General features: G+C 27.0%; 1 protein-coding gene and 1 long non-coding RNA gene across 2 annotated transcripts in view; one reads left to right on the top strand and one right to left on the bottom strand.

The window, feature by feature from the left end:
* LOC143066884 (uncharacterized) overlaps nucleotides 1–8,245 on the top strand; it is a 31,648-nt gene extending 23,403 nt beyond the window's left edge. The window contains exons 3-5 of the long non-coding RNA XR_012975770.1: nucleotides 5,091–5,252; nucleotides 5,897–6,007; nucleotides 7,030–8,245. This is a non-coding gene — a long non-coding RNA (uncharacterized LOC143066884). The remainder of the gene's footprint in view (nucleotides 1–5,090; nucleotides 5,253–5,896; nucleotides 6,008–7,029) is intronic.
* LOC143066883 (uncharacterized) overlaps nucleotides 1–14,807 on the bottom strand; it is a 99,912-nt gene that overhangs the window by 64,852 nt on the left and 20,253 nt on the right. The window lies entirely within an intron of this gene.

Here is a 14,807-nt window from a genome sequence, read left to right on the forward strand (position 1 = left end):
TTAGACCAGTTCAAGAATATATAGAATCAAAAGAAATTTTGTCACTATTACATGATTTTAGTATAACTAGAAGTAATTTTAGATTACTAGAACTTTCATTTTTTTAAATTTTCTCCCTTAGTGCTTCAATAACAGAATGATAATGATGTTTGGGGAGAGTTTGGATCCCACTAACATGTTTTGCCCAACCACATTATTTATATATGTGCCTGTCCCAAGTTAGGAGCCTGTAATTCAGTGGTTGTCGTCTGTTTATGTGTTACATATTTGTTTTCGATCATTTTTTTTTACTTAAATAAGGCTGTTAATTTTCTGGTTTGAATTGTTTAACATTCTCTTATCGGGGCCTTTTATAGCTGACTATGCGGTATGGGCTTTGCTCATTGTTGAAGGCCATACAGTGACCTATAGTTGTTAATATTTGTGTCATTTTAAAAAAAGTAATCAATTATCAGACAAGTTTAAGATTATATAGAAACAAAAGAAATTTATCACTATTTATCGCTCTTTAATGCCTTTAGCATAAATATAAGTAAATTAAGACTACTAAAACTTTCATTTTTTGTAAAACTTTTCATCCTTAGTGCCAAAAATAACAGAATGATAATGCTGTTGTATAACATTCTAACATAATACATTTGTATAAAACCAGTTTAAGATTATATAGAAACAAAAGAAATTTTATCACTCTTTAATGCTTTAGCATAAATATAAGTAAAAACTACTAAAACTTTCATTTTTTGTTAAACTTTTTATCTTTAGTGCCAAAAATGACACAATGGTAATGCAATTGTATAAAATTCTAACATAATTAAACATCACAATTTGAAACAGCATATTTTGAAATAAGTAAATACATAAAATATGAAACCAGTACAAGCATATTAATAAAATAAAATAGGTAGTGTCATTTTTAATTGAGATTGATATAAATATCACTCACCTCACTCTTCTAAAGCTAACAATTTAGAATAATTATTCTTTTGTCTTGGCAAAAAGAACAAAATTTTAATGTCGTTGTACAATTTTCTAATAGAATAGAAAAAATAAGCATCTTTGTTTTATGCAACATCATTTTGTTTTAATTTCTTAACTTAAATTTCTTCTTATTAATGTCTAATAAACCAATCATCCTTAGTACCAAAAACAACAGAATGATAATGTGTTGTATATTATTTTGATATGAGCGTCACTGATGAGTCTTATGCAGATGAAACGCGCGCGTCTGGCGTATAAAATTGTAATCCTGGTACTTTTGATAACTATTGTATAATATTATAACAGAATTAAATATTACAATTTGATATAATGAGACAACATTTTTTGAAATGTTGAAATATGAAACAAATACAAGAATAATAAAAGAAAAGAAATAGTTCACTTTTTATTTAGATCGATATAGATATTACTCACCTGACTCTTTTAAAGCTATCAGTTTAATAAAATTATTCATCCGTATTGGCCAAAAAGAACAGAATTTAAATGTCTTTATATGATTTTTTAATAAAATAGAAAATATTAGCTTTTTTAATTTATGCAACATCATTTGTTTGAATTTCTTTTCATTAATGTGTAACCATATATATCAAAAAGATGTGGTATGATTGCCAATGAGACAACTGTCTGCAAGAGACCAAAATGACACTACCATTAACAACTATTAGTCACCGTACAGCCTTCAACAATGAGCAAAGCCCATCCTGCATAGTCAAGATATAAAAGGCCCAGATAAGACCATGTAACAAACCAATCTGTAGTTTGAAAAGTAATCAATTATCAGAACAGTTCAAGAATATATAGAAACAAAAGAAATTTTGTCACTATTTGATGCTTTTAGCAGAAATATAAGTAACTTTAGACTACTAGAACTTCAATTGCTTGTAAAAAAAATTCATCCTTAGTGCCAAAAATAACAGAATGCTAATGCCATTGTATAATATTCTTACAGAATTAAGAATAACAATTTTAGACAACATGTTTTGAAATAACTCAATATAAAACCAGTACAAGAATATTAAAAGAATTATAAAAGTAGTGTCAGTTTTTATTGAGATCAATATAAATATTACTCACCTGACTCTTCTAAAGCTATTAATTTTAGTAAATTTATGTCTCTGTATTGGCTAAAAGAACAGAGTTTTAATGTCGTTGTATTATTTTCTAATAATATTGAAAATATTAGCATCTTTATTTTATGCAACAACATTTTTTAAAATTTCTTAACTTAAATTTCTTCTCATTAATGTCTAACAAACCAATTTGAAGTTTAAAAAGTAATCAATTATCAGAACAGTTCAAGAATATATAGAAACAAAAGACATTTTGTCACTATTTGATGCTTTTATCATAAATATAAGTAACTTTAGACTACTAGAACTTCAATTGCTTGTAAAAAAAATTCATCCTTAGTGCCAAAAATAACAGAATGATAATGCCATTGTATAATATTCTTACAGAATTAAGAATAACAATTTTAGACAACATGTTTTGAAATAACTCAATATAAAACCAGTACAAGAATATTAAAAGAATTATAGAAGTAGTGTCACTTTTTATTGAGATCAATATAAATATTACTCACCTGACTCTTCTAAAGCTATTAATTTTAGTAAATTTATGTCTCTGTATTGGCTAAAAGAACAGAGTTTTAATGTCGTTGTATTATTTTCTAATAATATTGAAAATATTAGCATCTTTATTTTATGCAACAACATTTTTTAAAATTTCTTAACTTAAATTTCTTCTCATTAATGTCTAACAAACCAATTTGAAGTTTAAAAAGTAATCAATTATTAGACCAGTTCAAGAATATATAGAAACAAAAGAAATTGTGTCACTATTTGATGCTTTTAGCAGAAAAATAAGTAACTTTAGACTACTAGAACTTTAATTTTTTGTAAAATTGTTCATCCTTTAAGTGCCAAAAATAACAGAATGATAATGCCGTTGTATGATATTCTAACAGAATTTAGCATAACAATTTTAGACAACATGTTTAGAGATAACTGAATATGACACCAGTACAAGAATATTAATAGAATACAAGAAGTAGTGTCACTTTTTATTGAGATCAATATCAATATTACTCACCTCACTCTTTTGAGGCTATCAATTTAGTGAAAACATTCCTCCAAATTGGTAAAAAGAACAGTATTTAAATGTTGTTGTATAATTTTCTAATTTAATAGAAAATAATAGCATCTTTATTTTATGCGACATCAATTTTTTATTTCTTTACTTAAATTTCTTCGATTAATGTCTAACAAACCAATCTGAAGTTTAAAAAGTAATCAATTATTAGACCAGTTCAAGAATATATAGAAACAAAAGAAATGTTGTCACTATTTAATGATTTTAGCATAAATAGAAGTAACTTTAGATTACTAGAACTTTCATTTTTTTTAAATTTTCTTCCTTAGTGCTTCAATAACAGAATGATAATGCTGTTGTATAATATTCTAACAGAATTGAACATTACAATTTGAGACAGCATGTTTTAAAATATCTGAATATGAAACCAGTACAAGAATATTAATAAAATACAAGAAGTAGTGTCACTTTTTATTGAGATCAATATCAATATTACTCACCTCACTCCTTTTGAGGCTATCAATTTAGTGAAAACATTCCTCCATATTGGTAAAAAGAACAGTATTTAAATGTTGTTGTATAATTGTCTAATTTAATAGAAAATAATAGCATCTTTATTTTATGCGACATCAATTTTTTATTTCTTAACTTAAATTTCTTCGATTAATGTCTAACAAACAAATCTGAAGTTTAAAAAGTAATCAATTATTAGACCAGTTCAAGAATATATAGAAACAAAAGAAATTTTGTCACTATTTAATGATTTTAGCATAAATAGAAGTAACTTTAGATTACTAGAACTTTCATTTTTTTTAATTTTCTTCCTTAGTGCTTCAATAACAGAATGATAATGCTGTTGTATAATATTCTAACAGAATTGAACATTACAATTTGAGACAGCATGTTTTAAAATATCTGAATATGAAACCAGTACAAGAATATTAATAAAATACAAGAAGTAGTGTCACTTTTTATTGAGATCAATATTAATATTACTCACCTGACTCTTCTAAATCTATCAGTTTTAGTAAATTTATTTCTCTGTATTGGGTAAAAGAACAGAATTTTGATGTCTTTGTATTATTTTCTAATAAAATAGAAAATATAAGCATCTTTATTTTATGCGACAACATTTTTTAAAAATTTCTTAACTTAAATTTCTTCTAATTAATGTCTAACAAACCAATTTGAAGTTTAAAAAGTAATCAATTATCAGACCAGTTTAAGATTATATAGAAACGAAAGAAATTCTGTCACTATTTAATGCCTTTAGCATGAATATGAGTAAATTAAGACTACTAGAACTTTCTTTTTTTGTAAAACTTTTCATCCTTAGTGGCAAAAATAACAGAATAATAATGCTGTGGTATAACATTCTAACAGAATTAAGCATAACAATTTTAGACAACATGTTTTGAAATAACTGAATAAGAAACCAGTACAAGAATATTAATAAAATACAAGAAGTAGTGTCACCTTTTATTGAGATCAATATCAAAATCATATGACTTTAGTACAGGGCTCTGCAGGCCATTTATGCATGCTAATAAGTCGATGTTATTTCTTTTAAATATTTCTTCCATGGTTATATTAATCTAAAGATCTGTATACTTTTTGGTTTTGATTCAAAATTTTATTTTTGTGATATTTAGTTTTTTATTAAAAAAAAAAACAGGGTGAGGGGTTTCCCTCTGTGTCTCAAAAACTATATATGGTTATTGCTTAAAACTTTCTCAGAAACTATTGATGATTATTGCATATAATTTCCACATAAGACGACAGGCGTATCATGCGCTCATGGCTCAGCTGTTTATTACCAATATTTTTAAAAATCATTTCTGTGAAAAAAAATAACCAAATATGAAACAATTTCATGAATATTAATAAAATAAAAAAAAAGTATTGTCACTTTTTATCGTAATTAATATAAATATTATATATATAAATGTCCCCTAAAATGTGATCATATATATTTTAAATGCTTTGTTTTAATATTTCAGACTTATAATTGTGATATTTGTGCAAAAGTATTAAAATCCAGATCTGGTCTTAGGAGACACAAGTTATATTTCCACACAGAAAGCAAAATAAGTTGTGGAATATGCCCAAAATTCTTCAAATCAAAAGATGCTCTACGGAAACATGAGAAAACTGTTCATCAGGTAATTATATGGTACAAAATCTTTAAGCAGTATCAAACATGAGTCGATTTTATATAATTGTAATTTGTTTCATACAAATGTAACAGTGAAATGGAATTACATCATATAATTGTTTCATACAAATGCAGAATGAGATTTCTGGTTTTATTATCGACAATGTTAATGAGAGATATTGTTCTGATTGCATCTGGGATATCTTCACCTATCTTTATCAACTGTTTATTCAAGTTCAATAGTTATCAAAAGTACCAGGATTATAATTTATTCGCCAGATGCGCGTTTCCACCGCATAAGACTCATCAGTGACCAGTCAGGGATATAAGTCTATAGGGTTATTACAGAAAATAATATACATTAGTTATTGTGGACTAAAAAATCAAAGAACTCTGATAACATATGTATGTTACATGTTTCAAAGGGACAATATACATCATATGTTTAGTTAAATGGTATTCAAGTTCTGTTTTTACTATTGTCTTTATGTATACTTAACTATTGAAAGATGTAACAGTTCATAGAATAGTACACTTATATCTTATTAAGGATTTTACCTTATTGTACAGAAACGAAAATATGTGATATACTATAAGTCATAAGTTAATAAGTAGGGATCTGTAGACATCACCATTGTTTTTTTTTTATAGAAAGACAGTCAAAAGACATACCAAGGTGTAGGCAAGTTTCCTTGTGCTACATGCAAATCAGTTTACCGTAGAAATGAAGACTTACAAATTCATCTTGCCAGGTACCATCAGGTAATAATATGTACACTCAATGACATACAGTTCAATATAGTAGCCAACAAAAACTGGTTACTTTAGGTAACACAGAATATGGCACTACTTTTACAGAAAATGCCTGTACTAAGTCAGGAATATGACAGTTGTTATCCTTTCGTTTGATGTGTTTGAACTTTTGATTTTGCCATTTGATTTGGGACTTTCCTTTTTGAATTTTTCTCAGAGTTCAGTATTTTTGTGTTTTTACTTTTTAAACATTTCAAAATCGTATGTACTGGCGTGTTGTTGAACATTTGTTTTTGTAAGATTCTAATAGATATGAGCCAGTCCATACGAAAAGGTACATAGTTTTATCAAGATTTTTAGTGAATTATTTCATATATTGCAATCATTTTCAAAGTACAGTTGAAATTGCTTGATTTGCCAATTGATAATGTTAACCCCTGTAGCAGTGGGGATAAGGCTCTCGCTTACGATGCGGATACCAATGCAATCAAACGGAGCAACAGTTCGAATCCCCGTGCAACTGAGGTTGATTTATATTTTATTAAATAACTTAACTTAACTTGAATTTCAAATTTCTAAAACACAAGATGTCATAGTTTTTGTAATTTCCCTCATGTTTTTATGTTGTCTTACTTTTTTTAAACCTGTAGAACTGACAGAAATTATTGACTTTTGTCTCTGTAGTGTCATAAATTTTTAAGTTTCTGGTCGGTATAGCATTAATCCGGGGAACAAATGATTTTACACTTGCTCAAATACCAAAAATTCAGATATTTCTACGTCTTTTTCTGTTTTGGTTGACAAATTCGGGATAGAATTGACAATCTTATGAATGTTTACATTAATGTAAAAAAAATTTCAAATAAAATCTTTTTTCAAAAAAACAATAACAAACTTTGATAACGTTTCCTGTAAAGTTTACCAAAAGGACTTTTTGTACCTTTTCGCATGGACTGGCTCATATATTAATTGATTACCAATACAAAATTTTTTAAGATAACAACTTATATTTCATTTTCATATTTATACAGGCTGGACCACCTTCAACTCCAGCAGTGTCACCAGCAGTGTCACAAGCAGTGTCACCAGCACTGTCACCAGCACTGTCACCAGCACTGCCACCAGTAGCACTGTCACCAGCACCAACTCCAGCTGTTCTTCAAGTTATAGACTTCGAAGACATGATGGTCATTGACAATAATCTCGATTTACTGGAATTGGAGCCATTTCGTTTTTTTGAATCTTAACCTTTATGTTTATACAGTTTTAACCGATAGTTGTGTATATAATTTGTTGCTATCTTGTCCCAAAAATATTCCAATTTTAACTTGATTTGTAGTTCAAGTGGAAATCTTCAAAGTTCCCCATACACCTTAATATTTGGCGTAGACGATCACACCCCCAAAATGCCCTTACAAAACTGTAGATATATTTTTTTAAGTATTATTTTTATTTTCAAACCCCCATATTTCCAAAGAGTAGGTCAAAATAGTAACCACCAATGCATCAAATACAGTCTACCAGCTTTTTTTCGAGCTTAAGAGAATTTTCCGTTATAATTACATAGCAAACAGAGATTAAAATATGAACCTTTAATTTCTTTACATTTAAAAGTAACATTCTTATTAAACTTTCTCTTTGAAAATATTTCAATCTTTTGTTTTTGTTAGTGTATACTTGTTAGAATGTTTGATGTAAAAATGTAAATATACTTTAACTGCAGATATATTTTTTTTCAGTATTATTTTTATTTTCAAACCCCCATATTTCCAAAGAGTAGGTCAAAATAACCACCAATGCATCAAATACAGTCTACCATTTTTTTTCGAGCTTAAGAGAAGTTTCCGTTATAATTACATAGCAGACCAAGATAAACATATCAATTTTTAATTTCAATAATGTCATTACATTTAAAAGTAACTTCCTTATGAAACATTCTCTTTGAAAAAATTACAATCTTTGTTTTTGTCAGTGTATAGTTGTTAGAATGTTCGATGTAAAAATGTAAATATTATTTTTTCAGTGCTTGCTTTTTGAGTCTACATATTGTGCTATGTGAGTGTGTAGTAGTTTGTGTGTGTTATTTATAAGGCATGAGTGTTTGTTGTGAAATGAAATGCAAGGTTTTTAGTGCTAACTGTATGAGAGTGTATGTTTTAGTGTTTACTTTTGTTGTATTTGTTAACTGCATACATACATGTATATTTTATTGTGAATATCACACCACAAATAAAAGATCCATTACTGTTTTGTTCTTATTTCTCCATGAACAACTCATCTGTTTCCAGAAAAATAGATCATAAAAAAACACCTCAAAATCTAGTTCATGGTATTCTTTGTCTCTCTGTGTTGTTTCTTGTGTAGTAATTTTACATATTTTTATAATGATTAAATGCCGTACATATCCTATTGCATATAACATTGGCTTAAACTAAATGCAAACAGAAGAAATCAGTATATAATTATTTTCTTAATTAAAATACCTATAATTGGCATTGAAAGCATCTCTGAAGAGTGAATTTATATATAATTATACATGAGGAAACTCCTGAACTAAGTCAGGGTCAGGGTAAGAAGAAGTGAACTTGAGCGAATATTTGACAACTGAAGTGCCATTTGTCAATTCCACACATACGTGACATTTCCCCAAAAGTACAGTGTTTAAAAAGTGACTTCACTATTCAATCATGTGTTAAATTCATTTGCACAGAGATATTTTCTTAAAATTAACTGTTCTTAAAAACAGAAAAAAATATGATCTAGAGAACTAAAACTTCTGAGTAACACTGAGGTGTACGACCTCACTTTCCGACTTGAAAAGTACCAAAAACCATAACCTGACCCCCTGACCCCAACCCATCAGAAACCCTGACCTTTGAGACGTTCATGAAAATTCTTTATAAAAAAAAAAAAAATCGGATACCCCCAAGACTACTTATCCTTATTCGTAGAGATAAAGTAAGGCTTTCAAAATACTGAATTTAACTAATTCTGGGTTTGCATTACCTTCTCACAGTGTCTGGTAAACCTAATATGTATGCTTTTAATCTTAATCAAAGTAACAAATAGCGGGAGGAAGCATAATAGGTTAAAAAGTTAGAAATTGCAGTTCCGACGGAAATAGAGACATTACACTTTAATTTTGTTAATATCTTTTTCAAAACAACTTGGATTTTCATCAAACTATATAGCTATCTTAAATGTATATTAAGGTTACTGAATCCCAGGTCATTTTATTTTTTGTTGTATTGCTGTGAAATTCAAGAATTAATTTAATCTAGGTAAAAAAAGTTAGAATTTGCAGTTCAGACGAAATAGAGACAGTACACTTTAATTTTTTTAATAACTTTTTCAAAACAACTTGGATTTTCATCAAACTATGTAGCTATCTTACATATACATTAAGGTTACTGAATCCATGGTCATTTTATTTTTTGTTGTATTGCTGTCAAATTCAAGAAATAATTTAATCTAGGTAAAAAAAGTTAGAATTTGCAGTTCGGACAAAATAGAGACATTACACTTAAATTTTTTTAATAACTTTTTCAAAACAACTTGGATTTTCATCAAACTATGTAGCTATCTTACATATATATTAAGGTTACTGAATCCCAGGTCATTTTATTTTTTGTTGTATTGCTGTCAAATTCAAGAATTAATTCAATCTAGGTAAAAAAAAAGCTAGAATTTGCAGTTCGGACAAAATAGAGACAGTACACTTTAATTCTTTTAATAACTTTTTCAAAACAACTTGGATTTTCATCAAACTAAGTAGCTATCTTACATATATATTAAGGTTACTTAATCCCAGGTCATTTTATTTTTTGTTGTATTGCTGTCAAATTCAAGAATTAATTCAATCTAGGTAAAAAAAAGCTAGAATTTGCAGTTCGGACGAAATAGAGACATTACACTTTATTTTTTTTAATAACTTTTTCAAAACAACTTGGATTTTCATCAAACTATGTAGCTATCTTACATATATATTAAGCTTACTGAATCCCAGGTCATTTAATTTTTTGTTTTATTGCTGTCAAATTCAAGAATTAATTTAATCTAGGTAAAAAAAGTTAGAAATTGCAGTTCGGACGAAATAGAGACATAAAATTGAGAATGGAAATAGTACACTTTAATTTTTTTAATATCTTTTTCAAAACAACTTGGATTTTCATCAAACTATATAGCTATCTTACAAATATATTAAGCTTACTGAATCCGAGGTCATTTAATTTTTTGTTTTATTGCTGTCAAATTCAAGAATTAATTTAATCTAGGTAAAAAAAGTTAGAATTTGCAGTTTGGACGAAATAGAGACAGTACACTTTAATTTTTTTAATAACTTTTTCAAAACAACTGATTTTCATCAAACTATGTAGCTATCTTACATATATATTAAGGTTACTGAATCCCAGGTCATTTTATTTTTTGTTTTATTGCTGTCAAATTCAAGAATTAAATTAATCTAGGTAAAAAAAGTTAGAATTTGCAGTTCGGACGAAATAGAGACAGTACACATTATTTTTTTTAATAACATTTTTTAAAACAACTTGGATTTTCATCAAACTATGTAGCTATCTTACATATATATTAAGGTTAATGAATCCCAGGTCATTTTATTTTTTGTTGTATTGCTGTCAAATTCAAGAATTAATTTAATCTAGGAAAAAAAAACAAGAATTTGCAGTTTGGACGAAATAGAGTCAGTACACTTTAATTTTTTTAATAACTTTTTCAAAACAACTTGGATTTTCATCAAACTATGTAGCTATCTTACAAATATATTAAGCTTACTGAATCCCAGGTCATTTTATTTTTTGTTTTATTGCTGTCATATTCAAGAATTAAATTAATCTAGGTAAAAAAAGTTAGAAATTGCAGTTCCGACGGAAATAGAGACAGTACACTTTAATTTTATTTATTACTTTTTCAAAACAACTTGGATTTTCATCAAACTATGTAGCTATCTTACATATATATTAAGGTTACTGAATCCCAGGTCATTTTATTTTTTGTTGTATTGCTGTGAAATTCAAGAATTAATTTAATCTAGGTAAAAAAAGTGAGAATTTGCAGTTCAGACGAAATAGAGACAGTACACTTTAATTTTTTTAATAACTTTTTCAAAACAACTTGGATTTTCATCAAACTATGTAGCTATCTTACATATACATTAAGGTTACTGAATCCTAGGTCATTTTATTTTTTGTTGTATTGCTGTCAAATTCAAGAAATAATTTAATCTAGGTAAAAAAAGTTAGAATTTGCAGTTCGGACAAAATAGAGACATTACACTTAAATGTTTTTTAATAACTTTTTCAAAACAACTTGGATTTTCATCAAACTATGTAGCTATCTTACATATATATTAAGGTTACTGAATCCCAGGTCATTTTATTTTTTGTTGTATTGCTGTCAAATTCAAGAATTAATTCAATCTAGGTAAAAAAAAAGCTAGAATTTGCAGTTCGGACGAAATAGAGACAGTACACTTTAATTCTTTTAATAACTTTTTCAAAACAACTTGGATTTTCATCAAACTAAGTAGCTATCTTACATATATATTAAGGTTACTTAATCCCAGGTCATTTTATTTTTTGTTGTATTGCTGTCAAATTCAAAAATTAATTCAATCTAGGTAAAAAAAAGCTAGAATTTGCAGTTCAGACGAAATAGAGACATTACACTTTAATTTTTTTAATAACTTTTTCAAAACAACTTGGATTTTCATCAAACTATGTAGCTATCTTACATATATATTAAGCTTACTGAATCCCAGGTCATTTAATTTTTTGTTTTATTGCTGTCAAATTCAAGAATTAATTTAATCTAGTTAAAAAAAGTTAGAATTTGCAGTTTGGACGAAATAGAGACAGTACACTTTAATTTTTTTAATAACTTTTTCAAAACAACTTGGATTTTCATCAAACTATGTAGCTATCTTACATATATATTAAGGTTACTGAATCCCAGGTCATTTTATTTTTTGTTTTATTGCTGTCAAATTCAAGAATTAAATTAATCTAGGTAAAAAAAGTTAGAATTTGCAGTTCGGACGAAATAGAGACAGTACACATTATTTTTTTTAATAACATTTTTTAAAACAACTTGGATTTTCATCAAACTATGTAGCTATCTTACATATATATTAAGGTTAATGAATCCCAGGTCATTTTATTTTTTGTTGTATTGCTGTGAAATTCAAGAATTAATTTAATCTAGGAAAAAAAAACAAGAATTTGCAGTTTGGACGAAATAGAGTCAGTACACTTTAATTTTTGTAATTACTTTTTCAAAACAACTTGGATTTTCATCAAACTATGTAGCTATCTTACATATATATTAAGCTTACTGAATCCCAGGTCATTTTATTTTTTGTTTTATTGCTGTCATATTCAAGAATTAAATTAATCTAGGTAAAAAAAGTTAGAAATTGCAGTTCCGACGGAAATAGAGACAGTACACTTTAATTTTGTTTATTACTTTTTCAAAACAACTTGGATTTTCATCAAACTATGTAGCTATCTTACATATATATTAAGGTTACTGAATCCCAGGTCATTTTATTTTTTGTTGTATTGCTGTGAAATTCAAGAATTAATTTAATCTAGGTAAAAAAAGTTAGAATTTGCAGTTCAGACGAAATAGAGACAGTACACTTTAATTTTTTTAATAACTTTTTCAAAACAACTTGGATTTTCATCAAACTATGTAGCTATCTTACATATACATTAAGGTTACTGAATCCCAGGTCATTTTATTTTTTGTTGTATTGCTGTCAAATTCAAGAAATAATTTAATCTAGGTAAAAAAAAGTTAGAATTTGCAGTTCGGACAAAATAGAGACATTACACTTAAATTTTTTTAATAACTTTTTCAAAACAACTTGGATTTTCATCAAACTATGTATCTATCTTACATATATATTAAGCTTACTGAATCGCAGGTAATTTTATTTTATTTGTATTGCTGTCAAATTCAAGAATTAATTTAATCTAGGGAAAAAAAAAAAAAATTTGCAGTTTGGACGAAATAGAGACAGTACACTTTAATTTTTTTAATAACTTTTTCAAAACAACTTGGATATTCATCAAACTATGTAGCTATCTTAAATGTATATTAAGGTAACTGAATCCCAGGTCATTTTATTTTTTGTTGTATTGCTGTCAAATTCAAGAATTAAATTAATCTAGGTAAAAAAAAGTTAGAAATTTGCAGTTCTGACGGAAATAGAGACAGTACACTTTAATTTTGTCAATAACTTTTTCAAAACAACTTAGATTTTCATCAAACTATATAGCTATCTTACAAATATATTAAGCTTACTGAATCTGAGGTTATTTTATTTTTTGTTCTATTGCTGTCAAATTCAAGAATTAATTTAATCTAGGTAAAAAAAGTTAGAAATTGCAGTTCGGACGAAATAGAGACATAAAATTGAGAATGGAAATAGTACACTTTAATTTTTTTAATAACTTTTTCAAAACAACATGGATTTTCATCAAACTATACAGCTATCTTACATATATATTAAGGTTACTGAATCCCAGGTCATTTTATTTTTTGTTGTATTGCTGTCAAATTCAAGAATTAATTCAATCTAGGTAAAAAAAAAGCTATAATTTACAGTTCGGACAAAATAGAGATGGTACACTTTAATTTTTTTAATAACTTTTTCAAAACAACTTGGATTTTCATCAAACTATGTTGCTATCTTACATATATATTAAAGTAACTGAATCCCAGGTCATTTTATTTTTTGTTTTATTGCTGTCATATTCAAGAATTAAATTAATCTAGGTAAAAAAAGTTAGAATTTGCAGTTTGGACGAAATAGAGACAGTACACTTTAATTTTTTTAATAACTTTTTCAAAACAACTTGGATTTTCATCAAACTATGTAGCTATCTTACATATATATAAAGGTTACTGAATCCCAGGTCATTTTATTTTTTGTTGTATTGCTGTCAAATTCAAGAATTAATTTAATCTAGGGAAAAAAAACAAGAATTTGCAGTTTGGACGAAATAGAGTCAGTACACTTCAATTTTGTTTATTACTTTTTCAAAACAACTTGGATTTTCATCAAACTATGTAGCTATCTTACATATATATTAAGGTTACTGAATCCCAGGTCATTTTATTTTTTGTTGTATTGCTGTCAAATTCAAGACTTAATTTAATCTAGGTAAAAAAAGTTAGAATTTGCAGTTTGGACGAAATAGAGACAGTACACTTTAATTTTTTTAATAACTTTTTCAAAACAACTTGGATTTTCATCAAACTATGTAGCTATCTTACATATATATTAAGGTTACTGAATCCCAGGTCATTTTATTTTTTGTTGTATTGATGTCAAATTCAAGAATTAATTTAATCTAGGAAAAAAAAAGTTAGAATTTGCAGTTTGGACGAAATAGAGACAGTACACTTTAATTTTTTTAATAACTTTTTCAAAACAACTTGGATTTTCATCAAACTATGTAGCTATCTTACATATATATTAAGGTTACTGAATCCCAGGTCATTTTATTTTTTGTTTTATTGCTGTCAAATTCAAGAATTAAATTAATCTAGGTAAAAAAAGTTAGAATTTGCAGTTCAGACGAAATAGAGACAGTACACATTATTTTTTTTAATAACATTTTTTAAAACAACTTGGATTTTCATCAAACTATGTAGCTATCTTACATATATATTAAGGTTAATGAATCCCAGGTCATTTTATTTTTTGTTGTATTGCTGTCAAATTCAAGAATTAATTTAATCTAGGAAAAAAAAACAAGAATTTGCAGTTTGGACGAAATAGAGT

Source organism: Mytilus galloprovincialis, chromosome 3 (assembly GCF_965363235.1).
Source record: "Mytilus galloprovincialis chromosome 3, xbMytGall1.hap1.1, whole genome shotgun sequence".
Lineage (NCBI taxonomy): Eukaryota > Metazoa > Mollusca > Bivalvia > Mytilida > Mytilidae > Mytilus > Mytilus galloprovincialis.